At 41.2% G+C, this 18,894-nt stretch overlaps 1 protein-coding gene across 3 annotated transcripts in view; it reads left to right on the forward strand.

Moving 5' to 3' along the window:
* WWOX (WW domain containing oxidoreductase) overlaps window positions 1–18,894 on the forward strand; it is a 1,109,212-nt gene that overhangs the window by 836,650 nt on the left and 253,668 nt on the right. The window lies entirely within an intron of this gene.

The raw sequence follows: 18,894 nt of genomic DNA on the forward strand, positions 1-18,894 counted from the left end.
TCGATTTCCACTCAGAGTGACCCCATGTGTACAGAGTATAACTGCCCCATAAGGTTTCCTAGGCTGTAATCTTTACAGGTGCAAATTGCTAGGTCTTTTCTCCCGCAGAGCCACTGGGTGGGTTTGAATGACCAACCTTTTGGTCAGCAGCTGAGTGCTTAACTGTTGTGCCACCAAACCCACTAAAAACCAAACCCACTGCTGTTGAGTCAACTCCAACTGATAGCTACGCTATAGGACAGAGTAGAACTGTCTCATAGGGTTTCCAAAGAACAATTGTTGGGTTCGAACTGCCAACCTTTTGGTTAGCAGCCTGAGCTCTTAACCACTGTGCCACCAGGGCTCCTTATGTATTTATTTTGGTTGTGCCATCAGGGCACGTTGCCTGCCTACCTAGTAGGTTTAATATCTTCCCTTGAGTCTCCATGACACCCAGGTGTTGTCCTTCTCATTGTTCCTTTATCCTGGATCTCAGGTCTGTCTTGAGAAGGAGTTGATTAAAGTCTAAGTGACATCAGCCAAGCACTTTGTAGTCACTCCTCATACCCACTCTGCTGCCCACTTCATTGGATTCCAAGGAAGTTTCCTCCATCCTTCACTTATATTTCACAAGAGTCTTCTGGAACCTGTGTGGTGTGAATTTGTATATATCATTTCCCCCTTGTTATGACCAGAAAGACTCGCAACCATGAATTTCACTGAAGTTTATGATTGGTCCCTGACTGCCTCCACCATCACATTTGGCACAGAATTCTCTTCTGGAAGCATTCTTGCAGTTAGATAAACAAGCAGATATACTGAACGGGTGCATGAATGATTAGAAAATATCCCAGTTCCAGAGGATAAATCTATCACGTGGGTGGAGAGGGTATGCAGGCAAAACATTTGGTTCTGCGGTCATTTGGAGGATTGGGCCCGGGCTATAATTAATGCCACTAGCAGTAAAAGGACATTAGGGATGTCATGCATGTTGATTATTTCTTCATTTTGTTTATCCAAGTTTCTCTGCCTTGGAAGCTCTGTGGCCATTGCCAAAGAAAGCCCTGGAGACAGAGTGTTAGACGCTTCTCCCTTGTAAGTGCATCATTACCTCGCTCCAAACAAAGTCCCTTTTTTTTTTTTTTTGTCAATAGAGGATGAAAACATTATTGGATTCAGGAGTTCATAGTAGTCCTGTATGCAGCTGGGGACGAGGGGGATAGATTTATGAAATGGACCATTTCAAATGGCATTATCTTCCCACAGTGAGGTACACCTTTCATAAATCATGGGAGAGTGCTTGGAAAAGAGAGCGTTTGTTATCCCTGCAGTACGTTGTGTTTGCATCCCCTGTAAACGGAGAAAGAAGAAATTCTCTGATTCCCTTTCCTGGGTTGAACAGTCAATTCATCGCCTTACAGTCAAATTATTAAAAAGAAGAAGAAGAAAGAGAAATGTAATAAATTTACTTCAGATAAGTCAAGGATTGTCCTCTGACTGTTTCAATCACGGTAAATTTTTTTTTGCCTTCTTATTCAGGACATAATTTAATTAGGGTATTAATTAAGTTCCTTGGTTTTGTTTTTCACTGAAAATGTTATGCCGTATTTGGTCGGTTAACATCCATGAATGTAACCCAGCCACAAAAGCAGGTGAAAGGGGCTATCGACTGAGCTTGTCTTTCCCTCTCTCTGCCTTTCCTCCATCTAGAGGTTGATGGATAAACTTTAGTGCATCTAGTGGTGGAGTGTCTAACATGGAGACTTCCTACTTTTCTTGTAGCCTGGATGTAATTTGCATAGAGAAGCAAGGTGGATTCTTTTTTGTGTGTCCCTGACATATTTAACCTACTTGCTAACAGTCAATTTACCATAAAGTTTTATTAGGCTTCTTAGATAATTTTTGTTCTTTCCAACAACTATGAGCCCTTCTAGGAGAATTATCCATCAGTGGTAATCAGTTGTGTCATGTTGATTCTGATTCATGGCAACTTCATTTGTGTCAGAGCAGAACTATGCTCCAGAGGGTTTTCAAGGGCTGATTTTTCAGAAGTAGATCACCAGGCCTTTCTTCCAAGGTGCCTCTGGGTTAACTGAAACCTCCAACCTTTCAGTTAGCAGCCAAGCACGTTAACCATTTGCACCACCCAGGGACCTCTTCAGAGCAGTCTAACGCTTGCTAATCCTGAAACATCACCATTGGATCAACTCTGGAAAACAAACAGAATGGCCCCATTCTGCATTGCTCTATCAATGCCTTGGACTAAGCTGGAAAAATCAGGAATGCATGTGGGACACCTGACTACAAACAGGGTATAATATTGTAGGGATGGAACCAGCAATTAAAGGCAGCAGCTGCAAAGACTTTCATGCTTCCTGTAGCTCATTTCAGATTCCACCACTTAATAGGAAACCCTTTTTGACCACAATAACTACTTGGTGGACTAAATCTCTTTCTAACAGCCTGAAAGAGTTAACATAGCTTTTGAAATGTGGCATGTGCCCCTTGAGATGCTATGAGCCATGAGGAAGCCAGCATCCCTGCTATCTTAGACCTCTGTTGCTGATATCCACAGTCCTTTCAAAGGCCTGATTTTCCACTGTAAAGGGCTCTGTTTCCAGGTCCTTGGCTAGATATTTTAAAAGCTCATCAAGAGAAGGAAGTTTGAGGGTGTGGGAGGAAAGCAACAATAACTAGGAACATACTGATTTCTGAGAATTCCTCCTGAGTTTCTGTTCACGGTGGTAGTGTCAGCCTGTGATGAGATTGTTGTTGAATTTAAATTATTTTTGTCTTTCAAGACTCAGCACAAAGCATTCCTTCCTCTGGGAAGTCTTTTCTGTCCTTCCTCCCAGGTAGAGTTGATCCTCATAATTGGGACTGTCCTCTGCTTTATCAGCTTCTACCTTTTTCAGCCTCTATCACCTTGAAAACAGTTATGGCTCCTTGTCTGTTTCATCTACTAGATTGTGAACCTACTGAAGCCAGGAACTCTCGTCTTCAAGGTGTTAAAGAAACGTTTGTTGCAGCAATGAATTGAATCAAATTATAATCAAGTATTGGCAAATGTTGTGTTATATATATATATTGACAACAATAAAAAATTATAATAAAAGCAAATTATAAACAGATGATGGGAGCAAAGAGCACAATAATATTAAGCCTAGAACGTCTTTTACAGAAGTCGATGGTCAAGAGGAGTTATCACCTGTATTTGATTTGGCTCACCGTAGACAAATCAAGTTGTACTCTTGAATCTTAAAAACATCCACTGTAAGCGCTTTGAATTCAATTTGGAACCAGTGGTGGGTCACTAATTGAATGGCTTGTGGAGAGTTTCTAACATATGGGGATTGCAAGTCGCAATATCCAGGGCTTGGAACATCCTGGGACTACACTGATGTTCGGAAAACTGGCCCTTGACTCCTATAAATGAGTGAGGAGGCCCTGCAAGGGCATAGTGGGACGAGAACTTGACATTCCCATGTAACCATTTTCCCAGATAGCTGGAGGAGGTCCAGAAAACAGCAGGGAGATTCTGATCAAAAAGCTTTGCCTAAATATCTAGAACAAGTAAAAAAAACAAATAATAATAGCAGTGATTCCTCTTTCACTTTCCATGGAATAGCAGGTAGCCCCAGTGTTGAAAGGGTGACATTGAGAAATGGACATCTTTTGAAACAATGAACAATTTGAATTGGGCAATTTGAATCTGCACCATTTGGTTTCATGTTCCTAAGTGAGGAGGCTATTTGTCCATATACGGTGGTGAAATTCACCCTTTGTTTAATGCATCTGAGGTTTCCCATTCAAAAAGAATCCAACTCGGGTTTGAAATTCTCTACCCTCACCCAAATTTTTTTTTTTAATGGCTATTTTTTTCTCTCTTTTGGTGACATCATTACTCCTTATATACCCTGCCACTGCTCCCAAAATTTTTTTAGGCTTAGCGTTTCACCCCTTTCTTGTTTGTTTTCTGTGCTTGATCTAACTTCTTGTTTTATTTCTATAAGGTGGGGTTTTTAAAGTTGGTATCTTTTTTTTTGACCCTCCTGATATGCCCCCAACATCTCAACATACCTTTGATTTGGTTCTTTCATGGTTTCCCAAAATTCTGAAAATTCTTTTTCTTTAGGGCCCATTTTCTATGTATGTTATGTGCTTGGTAGACAGAAGGCTGCTTTAATTAATACGGGTTTGCGGGCAGGGCTTTATCTCACAGTCACTAGACATAAGGACCAGTCCTGGCTCTGACCTTGACTTTCTCTGGGACCTTGAACCCATCACTTCATCTTACCATAGACCAGTTTTCTCATCTGTCTTTGCAAACTAGTTAATACCTATCCTACCTTCCTCACAGGCTTGTCGGGCAACTCAAAAGAGCTACTAAATTTCATAGCACATTTAAAGTAAGCTGTGCTCTAGAAACATAAGGCAATCTATTCGACTCTCTTAAATTTCTTTTTCCACTTCTTAAGAACATGAGACAGCTCAGCCTATTTTCTCTTTCTGAATTTGAAGAAAGAGTCGGAGAGTTCCTAGTATGAAAAAAATGGCCCAAGTACTCCCTGCGCTTGTTTACGCAATGAAGGAATTTCCGTGTTCAGCCCAGGAGAGGTAGTTTCCCCTTCTCTCTTCGTCCCTGGGCAATGGAGAAATAGAATGGTTACACGTCTCCACTTCACAGGCATGCTGCCGGCCTGAGAATCGGTTGCTCCCTTTATTTATCAGATTGTCGATGCAGGTCAGTAGCAGCGGGAATGAGGGGGTCTAAAGAACTTGGCAGTGGGCCCCGGGAGGAACCCTACAACAAAGCCAAATTCTGACGTGAAAATAGCAGTGGCAAGATGGGGTCGCACAGTGACCTTCTTTAAGTTAGTAGGATGGTTGTCCTTCCTGGAAGATCCCAGGGAAATACAGTTTTAGGAATCTATGCCACACGAATTAAATGTGGATTATAGAGAGGGAATTTCCCCCTCTCAGTCCTATCATTGCCTCTATAAAGGAATAAGTTAAAAAAGAACAATTCTTTAAAAATTATCCTACTACCAATAAATCCCTGTGAATAAAAAGAAGGGAGAGGGGAAGAAGGCGCATTAGTCTTCCATTAAAAATAGATCAAAAAAGTACCCAAAAGAAAAAAGCCCACAACAATGAAATAAATTAGGCTAATACAACTAGAGGCCTGCAAATGAGTTTGCTAAATGTTATATTTTCTCAAGCCACTTAGATTTTTAACTTCCTGTTTCTGCCTGAAGTAATAAAGGCAGGAACACTGTTATTAGCTTCAAACACCGTTTTTTTTTGCCCCTAGCTGCATTTGTTATTTTTTTTCTTTCCCCCCTCAGCTGTATCCCTGCATTTATTACAGCACAGGTGCATCTTGCTAGCTGAATGTTAACGGAGATGAAAGGAGCGAGGAAATGCTCTCTTTTCCTGCTTGCAGGAGCTGGGTGGCAAATCCACTGAACTTGGAGGAGTGGGGAGGGGTAGAGGAGGGGGAAGGGGGAGAGGAGGGGGAGGGGGGAGGAGGGAGGAGGGAAAGGGTGCAGGCTAGCGGGACCCTTTCGGTGGGGAAGCTGTGCCCCTGACAGGCTGTCTGTTACTGCTTTTCAAGGCAGTAACATAAGAGGGTCTGTTCCCTCCTCACTCTATGATCAGATAACCTTTCATCACAATAAAATAAAAAAACCCATTGCTGTCCACTCGATTCCAACTTATAGCAACCATATAGGACAGAGAGTAGAACTGCCCCATAGGGCTTCTAAGGCTGTAAATCTTTACGGAAACAGACTGACACATCTTTCTCCTGCGGAGCAGCTGGTGGGTTCGAACCACCTACCTTTCAGTTAGCAGCAGAACGCATAACCACTGCGACACCAGGGCTCCTCCATCATAATAAGTGACCAGATAATCCCTTACATTGTTCAATAAAATAATTGCTTTGTCTCCTCACTTAGCCCCTTTCAGAAGAGCCAAGGAAAATGTGCCACCTCGATGCTATTTATAACAAGTTTTACCTCTTGCCTCCAGGGCCTAAATTGGAAACCTAATTTTGGATCCATAAAAGTGAAAATATGTGTATAAGAAGCCCCAAAATAAAAAATTCCAGGGCAGCTCATAAGAGACCTCCGAGCAGGTTCAGGTTGATTTGCCTCCTGGTGGATATTTAATTATGGCATTGAAAAAACACCGGTAATTAAATCATTATTTCTTAGGTTGCTGGGTTAGGTCCAAGGACATTCTAGAGGAAGGCAAAGGCAGAGGGAGGAAGGAACTTAAGAAATGCAAAATGGGGCAACGTAACCCTGAGCCCAGCTGTGGAATTAGATGTTGTTGTCATTAGCTACTGTTGAGTCGACTCCAGTTCATGGCAACCCTGTAAACAGTGGAATGATGCTGCCCAGTCCTGTACCATCCTCGTGATCTGTGATCTGCTCGAGTCCATCGCTCCAGCTGCAGTGCATTTGGAGCAGTGCCTTTCAGCCTAGGGGGGCTCATCTTCCAGCACTATATCAGACAATATGCTGTTGTGATCCATAGGGTTTTTAATGACTAATTTTTGAAGTAGATTGCCAGGCCTTTCTTCCTAGTCTGTTTTAGCCTGGAAGCTCCACTGAAACTGTCCACCATAAGTAACACTGCTGGTATTTGAAATACTGGTAGCATAGAATTGCTGGTAGCATAGCTTCCAGCATCATAGCAACACACAAGCCACCACAGTATAACAAACTGACAGGTGGGTGATGGGTAGAATCAGAGTGCAGTTTATAGCCACCTGTGTAGCTGTGTTGTCTTGTAGATGCTCCTCAGCCTCCCTGAGCCTTAATTTGCCCATCTGTAAAATGGGGGTAATAATGCCTACTTCACTGGTTTGCTGTGAAACTTAGAAATGCAGTACTTTGCTCAGTGCCTGGCATGTAGCAGGCTGGTCAACAAATGGTTATAGTGGTGGCTATCATTTGTTTATTGTTATTGTTTAGGAGACTTGTCCCTGTCCCACCAAAGAACTGTCTGTCTCCTTTTTAGAAGTTTCCTAAATGTCTTTATGATGTTACATAGAGTACTCGTGTCTAATAGATCTCAGAGCCTATGTCTTTTTTGGGTGACCAGACTGAAAATGTACACTCTTTCGAGCAGGCTGAAAGTCAGTACCTAATGGCATTTTGCTTTTGACAGCCTCCCAAGTCCGGAAAGTCCTGAAAGGCCCAGCCCCCATGACAGGTTGGCTCTCTTCTGCATAAATGCCCATGACAGTTTTGCCTGATTACCACTGCCTTCTGATCTCTCTGGATACTTTGCAGTTCCACCCATCTGAGCAGCAGAAACCAGAGCATCCCCACCCAGGGAGCAGTACTGGTACCTGTAAGTGTGGGGAGCCACTTTTGGGGCCTGTGGTAGGCAGAATTTTGACCCCCGTGACCTTCACACCTGGTATTACTCATATGGTTAAAAAAAAAGAGAACAGTTGTCGTTGAGTCGACCCCAACTTATGGCAACCCCACGTGTGTCAGAGTAGACGAAGTCCATAGAGTTTTCAGTGGCTGATTTTTTCCAAGTAGATCACAGCCCTCTTTCTTCCAAGGCACCTCTGGGTGGACTCAAGCCTCCAGCTAAAGTTAGCAGCTGAGCGCTTTACAAAAGGGACTTTGCAGATGTGATTAAGATGAGTAATCAGCTGACATTAAAATAGGGAGATTAGGGATAGGGGCCAAGATGGCGGACTAGGTAGACGCTACCTCGGATCCCTCTTGCAACAAAGACTCAGAAAAACAAGTGAATCGATCACGTACATAACAATCTACGAACCTTGAACAACAAACACAGATTTAGAGATGGAAAACGAACAAATACGGGGAAGCAGCGATTGTTTTCAGAGCCTGGAGCCAGCGTCCCAGTCAGCGGATTTTCTGGAAAAACTAGTTTCCCAGTGATGGCTCGGAGACAGCAGTCCATATCAAACCACATAAAGAAGCAGACCATGACAGCTTCTACAACCCCCCAAACAAAAGAATCAAAATCTTTCCCAAATGAAGATACAATCCTGGAATTGCCAGATACAGAATATAAAAAACTAATTTACAGAATGCTTCAAGACATCAGAAATGAAATAAGGCAAACTGCAGAAAAAGCCAAGGAACACACTGATAAAACTGTTGAACTCAAAAAGATTATTCAAGAACATAGTGGAAAAATTAATAAGTTGCAAGAATCCATAGAGACACAGCATGTAGAAATCCAAAAGATTAACAATAAAATTGCAGAATTAGACAACGCAATAGGAAGTCAGAGGAGCAGACTCGAGCAATTAGAATGCAGACTGGGACATCTGGAGGACCAGGGAATTAACACCAACATAGCTGAAAAAAAATCAGATAAAAGAATTAAAAAAAATGAAGAAACCCTAAGAATAATGTGGGACTCTATCAAGAAGGATAACTTGCATGTGATTGGAGTCCCAGAACAGGGAGGGAGGACAGAAAACACAGAGAAAATAGTTGAAGATCTGTTGGCAGAAAACTTCCCTGACATCATGAAAGACGAAAGGATATCTATCCAAGATGCTCATCGAACCCCATTTAAGATTGATCCAAAAAGAAAAACACCAAGACATATTATCATCAAACTCGCCAAAACCAAAGATAAACAGAAAATTTTAAAAGCAGCCAGGGAGAAAAGAAAGGTTTCCTTCAAGGGAGAATCAATAAGAATAAGTTCAGACTACTCAGCAGAAACCATGCAGGCAAGAAGGGAGTGGGACGACATATACAGAGCACTGAAGGAGAAGAACTGCCAGCCAAGGATCATATATCCAGCAAAACTCTCTCTGAAATATGAAGGCGAAATTAAGATACTTACAGATAAACACAAGTTTAGAGAATTTGCAAAAACCAAACCAAAGCTACAAGAAATACGAAAGGATATTGTTTGGTCAGAAAACCAATAATATCAGATACCAGCACAACACGAGGTCACAAAACAGAACGTCCTGATATCAACTCAAATAGGGAAATCACAAAAACAAATTAAGATTAATTAAAAAAAAAATACTCATAACAGGGAATCACGGAAGTCAATACGTAAAAGATCACAATAATCAAAAAGAGGGACTAAACACAGGAGGCATAGAACTGCCATATGGAGAGTGATACAAGGCGATATAGAACAATACAAGGTAGGTTTTTACTTAGAAAAATAGGGGTAAATAATAAGGTAACCACAAAGAGATATAACAACTCCATAACTCAAGATAAAAGCCAAGAAAAAGGTAACGACTCAACAAACATAAAGTCAAACACTACGAAAATGAGGATCTCACAATTTACTAAGAAAAACGTCTCAGCACAAAAAAGTAAGTGGAAAAATGATATTGTCAACAACACACCTAAAAAGGCATCAAAATGACAACACTAAACACTTATTTATCTATAATTACGCTGAATGTAAATGGACTAAATGCACCAATAAAGAGACAGAGAGTCTCGGACTGGATAAAGAAACACGATCCGTCTATATGCTGCCTACAAGAGACACACCTTAGACTTAGAGACACAAACAAACTAAAACTCAAAGGATGGAAAAAAATATATCAAGCAAACAATAAGCAAAAAAGAAGAGGAGTAGCAATATTAATTTCTGACAAAATAGACTTTAGACTTAAATCCACCACAAAGGATAAAGAAGGACACTATATAATGATAAAAGGGATAATTGATCAGGAAGACATAACCATATTAAATATTTATGCACCCAATGACAGGGCTGCAAGATACATAAATCAAATTTTAACAGAACTGAAAAGTGAGATAGACACCTCCACAATTATAGTAGGAGACTTCAACACACCACTTTCAGAGAAGGACAGGACATCCAGTAAGAAGCTCAACAGAGACAGGGAAGACCTAATTACAACAATCAACCAACTTGACCTCATTGACTTATACAGAACTCTCCACCCAACTGCTGCAAAGTATACTTTTTTTTCTAGCGCACATGGAACATTCTCTAGAATAGACCACATATTAGGTCATAAAAAAAACCTTTGCAGAGTCCAAAACATCGGAATATTACAAAGCATCTTCTCAGACCACAAGGCAATAAAACTAGAAATCAGTAACAGAAAAACTAGGGAAAAGAAATCAAATACTTGGAAAATGAACAATACCCTCCTGAAAAAAGACTGGGTTATAGAAGACATCAAGGAGGGAATAAGGAAATTCATAGAATGCAACGAAAATGAAAATACTTCCTATCAAAACCTCTGGGACACAGCAAAAGCAGTGCTCAGAGGCCAATTTATATTGATAAATGCACACATACAAAAAGAAGAAAGAGCCAAAATCAGAGAACTGTCCCTACAACTTGAACAAATAGAAAGTGAGCAACAGAAGAATCCATCAGGCACCAGAACAAAACAAATAATAAAAATTAGAGCTGAACTAAATGAATTAGAGAACAGAAAAACAATTGAAAGAATTAACAAAGCCAAAAGCTGGTTCTTTGAAAAAATTAACAAAATTGGTAAACCATTGGCTAGACTGACTAAAGAAATACAGGAAACAAATAACCCAAATAAGAAACGAGAAGGACCACATCACAACAGAACCAACTGAAATTAAAAGAATCATATCAGATTATTACGAAAAATTGTACTCTAACAAATTTGAAAACCTAGAAGAAATGGATGAATTCCTGGAAAAACACTACCTACCTAAACTAACACAATCAGAAGTAGAACAACTAAATAGACCCATAACAAAAAAAGAGATTGAAACGGTAATCAAAAAACTCCCAACAAAAAAAAGCCCTGGCCCGGACGGCTTCACTGCAGAGTTCTACCAAACTTTCAGAGAAGAGTTAACACCACTACTACTGAAGGTATTTCAAAGCATAGAAAATGACAGAATACTACCCAACTCATTCTATGAAGCCACCATCTCCCTGATACCAAAACCAGGTAAAGACATTACAAAAAAAGAAAATTACAGACCTATATCCCTCGTAAACATACATGCAAAAATCCTCAACAAAATTCTAGCCAATAGAATTCAACAACATATCAAAAAAATAATTCACCACGATCAAGTGGGATTTATACCAGGTATGCAAGGCTGGCTTAATATTAGAAAAACCATTAGTGTAATCCATCACATAAATAAAACAAAAGACAAAAACCACATGATCTTATCAATTGATGCAGAAAAGGCATTTGACAAAGTCCAACACCCATTTATGATAAAAACTCTCAGCAAAATAGGAATTGAAGGAAAATTCCTCAACATAATAAAGGGCATTTATGCAAAGCCAACAGCCAATATCACTCTAAACAGAGAGAACCTGAAAGCATTTCCCTTGAGAACGGGAACCAGACAATGATGCCCTTTATCACCGCTCTTATTCAACATCGTGCTAGAAGTCCTAGCCAGGGCAATTAGGCTAGACAAAGAAATAAAAGGCATCTGGACTGGCAAGGAGGAAGTAAAATTATCTCTATTTGCAGATGACATGATCTTATACACAGAAAACCCTAAGGAATCCTCCAGAAAACTACTAAAACTAATAGAAGACTTTGGCAGAGTCTCAGGTTATAAAATAAACATACAAAAATCACTAGGATTCCTTTACATCAACAAAAAGAACACCGAAGAGGAAATAACCAAATCAATACCATTCACAGTAGCCCCCAAGAAGATAAAATACTTAGGAATAAATCTTACCAAGGATGTAAAAGACCTACACAAAGAAAACTACAAAGCTCTACTGCAAGAAATTAAAAAGGACATACTTAAGTGGAAAAACATACTTTGCTCATGGATAGGAAGGCTTAACATAGTGAAAATGTCTATTCTACCAAAAGCCATCTATACATATAACGCACTTCCGATCCAAATTCCAATGTCATTTTTTAAGGTGATAGAGAAAGAAATCACCAATTTCATATGGAAGGGAAAGAAGCCTCGGATAAGCAAAGCATTACTGAAAAAGAAGAAGAAAGTGGGAGGCCTCACTCTACCTGATTTCAGAACCTATTATACAGCCACAGTAGTCAAAACAGCCTGGTATTGGTACAACAACAGGCACATAGACCAATGGAACAGAATTGAGAACCCAGATATAAATCCATCCACATATGAGCAGCTGATATTTGACAAAGGCCCAGTGTCAGTTAATTGGGGAAAAGATAGTCTTTTTAACAAATGGTGCTGGCATAACTGGATATCCATTTGCCAAAAAATGAAACAGGACCCATACCTCACACCATGCACAAAAACTAACTCCAAGTGGATCAAAGACCTAAACATAAAGACTAAAACGATAAAGATCATGGAAGAAAAAATAGGGACAACCCTAGGAGCCCTAATACAAGGCATAAACAGAATACAAAACATTACCAAAAATGACGAAGAGAAACCCGATAACTGGGAGCTCCTAAAAATCAAACACCTATGCTCATCTAAAGACTTCACCAAAAGAGTAAAAAGACCACCTACAGACTGGGAAAGAATTTTCAGCTATGACATCTCCGACCAGCGCCTGATCTCTAAAATCTACATGATTCTGTCAAAACTCAACCACAAAAAGACAAACAACCCAATCAAGAAGTGGGCAAAGGATATGAACAGACACTTCACTAAAGAAGATATTCAGGCAGCTAACAGATACATGAGAAAATGCTCTCGATCATTAGCCATTAGAGAAATGCAAATTAAAACTACGATGAGATTCCATCTCACTCCAACAAGGCTGGCATTATTCCAAAAAACACAAAATAATAAATGTTGGAGAGGCTGCGGAGAGACCAGAACTCTTATACACTGCTGGTGGGAATGTAAAATGGTACAACCACTTTGGAAATCTATCTGGCGTTATCTTAAACAGTTAGAAATAGAACTACCCTACAACCCAGAAATCCCACTCCTGGGAATATACCCTAGAGATACAAGAGCCTTCATACAAACAGATATATGCACACCCATGTTTATTGCAGCTCTGTTTACAATAGCAAAAAGCTGGAAGCAACCAAGGTGTCCATCAACGGATGAATGGGTAAATAAATTGTGGTATATTCACACAATGGAATACTGCGCATCGATAAAGAACAGTGACGAATCTGTGAAACATTTCATAGCATGGAGGAACCTGGAAGGCATTATGCTGAGCGAAATTAGTCAGAGGCAAAAGGACAAATATTGTATAAGACCACTATTATAAGATCTTGAGAAACAGTAAAAACTGAGAAGAACACATACTTTTGTGGTTACGAAGGGGGGAGGGAGGGAGGGAGGGAGGGAGAGGGTTTTTTATTGATTAATTAGTAGATAAGAACTGCTTAAGTGAAGGGAAGGACAACACTCAATACATGGAAGGTCAGCTCAATTGGACTGGACCAAAAGCAAAGAAGTTTCCGGGATAAAATGAATGCTTCAAAGGTCAGCGGAGCAGGGGCGGGGTTTTGGGGACCATGGTTTAAGGGGACTTCTAAGTCAATTGGCAAAATAATTCTATTATGAAAACATTCTGCATCCCACTTTGAAATGTGGCGTCTGGGGTCTTAAATGCTAACAAGCGGCCATCTAAGATGCATCAATTGGTCTCAACCCACCTGGAGCAAAGGAGAATGAAGAACACCAAGGTCACACGACAACTATGAGCTCCAGAGACAGAAAGGGCCACATGAACCAGAGACCTACATCATCCTGAGACCAGAAGAACTAGTTGGTGCCCGGCCACAATCGATGACTGCCCTGACAGGGAGCACAGCAGAGGACCCCTGAGGGAGCAGGAGATCAGTGGGATGCAGACCCCAAATTCTCATAAAAAGACCAAACTTAATGGTCTGACTGAGACTGGAGGAATCCCGGCAGCCATGCTCCCCAGACCTTCTGTTGACACAGGACAGGAACCATCCCCGAAGACAACTCATCAGACATGAAAGGGACTGGACAGTGGGTGGGAGAGAGATGCTCATGAAGAGTGAGCTAATAATATCAGGTGGACACTTGAGACTGTGTTGGCATCTCCTGTCTGGAGGGGGGATGGGAGGATAGAGAGAATGGGAAGCTGGCAAAATTGTCACGAAAGGAGAGACTGGAAGGGCTGACTCTTTAGGGGGAGAGCAAGTGGGAGTACGGAGTGAGATGTATGTAAACTTATATGTGACAGACTGACTTGAATTGTAAACGTTCACATGAAGCTCAATAAAAGTTAATAAAAAAAAAAAAATAGGGAGATTATCCTGGATCATCAGGGTGACCCAGTGTAATGACAGGAGCCCTTCAAAGCCCAAAAGGAAGGCACACAAGGAAGTCGGAGAGATGTGGCAAAGGCGAGGCAGAGATGTTCAGAGCACAAGAAGGCTTTGACGCACTTTTGCTGGCTTTGAAGATAGACGCAGCCACACGACAAGAAATGTGGGCAGCCTGTAGAAGCTGAGAATGAGGCCTGGCCGACAGCCAGAGGAAATGGGGACCTCAGTCCTACAACCACATGGAACTGAACTCTGCCAACACCTGGTTGAATTTGGAAGCAGATTCTCCCCCAGAGTCTGCAGATAAGAGCCCAGGCTGGCAGACACCTTGACTTTGACTTTGTGAGACCCTAAACAGAAAACCTGTCTGAGCCACCCTGTGCCTGGATTTCTGACCCCCGGCCATGCTAGATAATAAATGGGTGTTGTTTTAAGTTTGTGGTCGTTTGCTATGGCAGCCATAGAAAATTGATTCAGTGCCATGGGTCTTCCATGGCATGGGTCTCAGCCAGCCCTCACCCGATCCAGCATGCTCAGCCTTTTTCCTGTTTTTCCTTCCCAAGAGATTCCGCTCCCCTCATTCAATAGAATTGCTTTTGTTTGATTATGAGTGTGTTCAGAGTCATACTCAGCCTAATTATTGCTTTTGACTAACCCCAACACATAATGTTGTATGTCATGCTGTACTACTTTTAATTTCACAGATGAACACATTTCTATTCTTTTAATCCCCCTCTCCAAGTCTCATGTTAACTCCATCTGGACAAAGCGTTGAGGTGTATGTCTGGCTTCTTACAAGCTGAATGCCATATCTGCCCCAGATTCACCCTGCGGGGCAAAACCAACAAGTAAAAGCTTTTCCTCTTGGGTGATAAAAGCCTTGTTGTGTTCACCCGTCATTGTGTTGTAACCAAAAATCTTGTTTGTAGACTCTGAAGTGTCACCCACATCTATAACCTTAGGGTTCTCAGCCTTACCCTCTTCATAGTACCACTACGAAGCTGGATTTATTTAGTGCTTATCACATGTGAGGCACTGTGCTAAATACTTTGCGTGTATTATTTAATTTAGTTCTAACGCTCCCATTTGACAGATGAGAGGACCAAGGCTTCTAAACTTTCTGAAGTTAAGCAGCAGTAAGAATAGACTGGCATTTGAACCTGGGCAGTGACACCAGAGGGAGCCCTGGTGGTACAGTGGTTAAAGTGCTCGACTGCTGACCGAAAGATCAGCAGTTCGAACCCTCCAGTGACCCCGAGGGAAAAAGATGTGTCCGTCTGCTTCTATAAGGATTTACAGCCATGGAAACCCTATTGGGCAGTTCTACTTTGTCCTATAGGGTCGCTATGAGTCAGAATCGACTCAATGGCAATGGGTTTTCAGTTTAGTGACGCCAGAGATCTCATTTTAAACCATGGAATGCTGCATGTGGTTTTGTTTTGCTTTGTTTATTGGTTAAAAAACAAACAGAGAGTGAGAATGATTCCAATTTCCTCATCCTGATAGATTGTAGATTGCCTGTCTCATCATCCATCCCTCCCCAATATTCCCTCCCAGCCTTTCAGTCGAATTTGTAGTATTCAGGCCAAATGCATTACACAGTGAGTAGAGAGTCAGCCAGTCAATGGTTATTTCCTGAAGGAAAAAGGAAAAGAAAAGCTAACCGTTTCTCAGTGTTTGTTACTGCAAAAGTGCAGTGGTGCGCCATTGTTCAGAGAGGAAGGGGCTTGTTTGCCTTATCAGCTCCTGATGAAATAGGATATTGGGTCAGAAAGCTAAATTATAGCAGGTGCACTTGAATTTGAGAAGGAGAGACAAAGCAGAACCCTGGCCATTCAAGGTTTAACTTTTTCCTCATTCAGACACACCACACGCATACGTGTACGTACGTGCATGCACACACATATACACACACCAGTATTTCTAGTATTAGAATTTACAGATTTCTAAACCCATAAAAGAGTAGGCTTAAAATGACTCAGAGCTGGAGTTCTTCATCCTTGGGTCAGTGCTTTCTGCAAGCATTTTAATAATGGTTCCTGTTAGATATTCGCAGTGATAAAATTGGGAGTTTTCAAAAGAAATCTAAAATGATCTACTGGCATGATGCCCAGGACTTTGGGAAACTTGAAAAAGGTTGACACTTTGTGGAAAACCAGACTTTTTTCAGTTCGGGCTCTGATTGCTTACTTTTATTATAGAGCAAGTACTTGCCAAGGGTGTGGCAGCTGATGGCTCACGGGCAGCACTGGAAACAGTTCCAGTCTCTGGTGCTGTGTACATGGTCAGTTCTTCCCAACTCAACTCAAAAGCCTCCCTCCATTTCATCCTCAAATAGCTTCATCCCTGGGAAGAAGTGAGTTGAGTGGTAGTAGCTCTAGGAGGACAATGAGGGGAAAAGACCAGATGACACCAAAATTCCTATTTTCAGTTGACAGTGACAACAAACCCAGCCAAAACTGGCTTAGGCCAAAAAAGGAAATTTATTGGTTCATAGAACAGGAAAGCCGAGACGTAGATCTGGTGTGGTTTGATCCAGGTGATCAAATGATGATGGTGTTGTTGTTGCGTGGTGGTGGTCGACTGTTCAATCCACCCATTTATGACCACGCCACCTGTGCAATGGAGACCTCCTAACTTAGAGCCCTTGGAGAGTTCAGCCCTTATTTTGACCAGACAGGAAAATATAATCAAAGTGTTATCCTTTGGACCTAGACGAGGCTGAGATCTCTCCTTGGCCTGTATAAACCAATTGCTATGAAGTTGATTCTGACTCAGGCGACCCCATGTGTGTCAGAATAGAACTGTGCTCCATAGGGCTTTCAATGGCTGCTTTTTCAGAAGTAGATTGTCAGGGCTTTCTTCTGAGGTGCCTCTGAGTGGGCTAGAACCACCAACCTTTTAGTTAGCAGCCAAGCATGATAACCATTCGCACTTCCCGGGAACTCCTTTCATCTACAGAGAATAATATATTTGTGAAGCAAATCAATAATGCACACACAATTGGGGGGGCATATTTAACCTACTTTAGAGAACAAACTCTTTGTAAGGGCTTTTGCACATTAATTGTATGCAAATTGATGCTGCTAATTGCAAAAACAAGATTCAAACCTAGTCAAATTAGAAAACTATTCATCACCAATCCCTTTAGGATGTCTGATTCTCTCTTTGCAGTTTAAATTACTGCTTTATGGCTATATAACACCCCTTTTCTAGCACCCGGTTTACCATTGGCTTTCTTCCTAGTTTATTTGCTCCAGGAGACTGGAAACCCCTTAAGGGCAGAAACTGTCCCATTCACTGTTACCTCAATGCCCAACTCAGCCCAGTGCATACTTCACTTAAAGCAAAACAAAAGACCCTATTGAGGTCCTTCTGTGTGCCAGGCATAGTAATAGGAAGTGATAATAGAGGCCATCTGTGTGAATGCGTGAGCTCTTTCCTGGAATGCCTTGCTTTTACCACCCCACTTCAAATTTGAGGCACTCCTTCCACCCTGGCTCAATTTCTCCCTTCTCTGAGTTGCCCACCTGACTGTGATGGACCCATCCTGTGCTCTCCTGTAGCATTTTGTCTGTTGCATTTAGTCAATACTTTTCACTGCCAGTGTTATATTGCATTTGTTTTTATTCATTAATCCAGCAATCATTTATTGATTGCTATTGAGTATTCAATAAAAAAAAAAATTTTTTTTACTGAATACACATCCCTTTGTAAGACGCTGCAGGGGACAAAAAGATGGACAAGACATGGTCCTAGCTTTCATATATTATTTCTCATATTAAGAGGCAACATATGTCAGGGCAAGGACCATATCTTATTCATTGTTTTAGTCATTTTTTTTTTCTTTTTTTAGTTTTTCAAATTTCCCGTAACAAGGGCCGACAGAGTAGGGCTTATTTCTTATTACCTATTTTTTTGGTGGATGGATGGATGGGTGGCTGAATGGATAGAGAGATGATGCATAGATGAATGAATGGTAATATTTTTTATATTTCACTGAACATCTACAATGATATTCTAGTGCCTTGCTAGAAATAATGAGGCTGCCCAAATGTATACTTCCCCTTATGTACTTGTGGAGCATCGCCAGTGTACCAATCCCACACCAGGGGGTGGAAATAGACACATAAGTAAGAACAAATAAGACACAGAGCCTAGCCTCAAGACCTTTCGGTAAGGGAGTGGAGGCACATAAAAAAATTTCTATAATACAGAAGAAGTCCCAGGTGGCGGTGGTAGGTGCTTTCATAAAAAAAAAAAAAAATGCATGAAGTGCTGTGGGAAGGCCAGATACAGAATCAACTCATCCTTTCTTAATCAGGGAACTCTGCAGAGAGGAGGCAACAGTCGAAGGCTGTGCAGGATTTTGGCCACAGAAAAGGGAGATTTTGCAATTAAGGGTCAGGACTGTAGTTGTCAAAGGCCAGGGCTAATTCTGGTAGAGCTGAAAGGCTGATTCTCAAATAATATTCAGAGAATCTTCACAGTCAAGCCGCCAAATGTTCCTCACAATATAAAGTAGATGTTTCCTATAGCTGAGTATATCATGGCAATGAAATCTGTCAGGAGGAACATTGAGGGGTCAGGTCGGGTATACTGCCTACACTCTGATCATACTTGAGGCAAGTAAGAGGGTAAGGATTATAGAGTCCCAGTTAGCTTGT

The sequence above is a fragment of the Elephas maximus genome, chromosome 21, assembly GCF_024166365.1.
Source record: "Elephas maximus indicus isolate mEleMax1 chromosome 21, mEleMax1 primary haplotype, whole genome shotgun sequence".
In the NCBI taxonomy this organism is placed as follows: Eukaryota; Metazoa; Chordata; class Mammalia; order Proboscidea; family Elephantidae; genus Elephas; species Elephas maximus.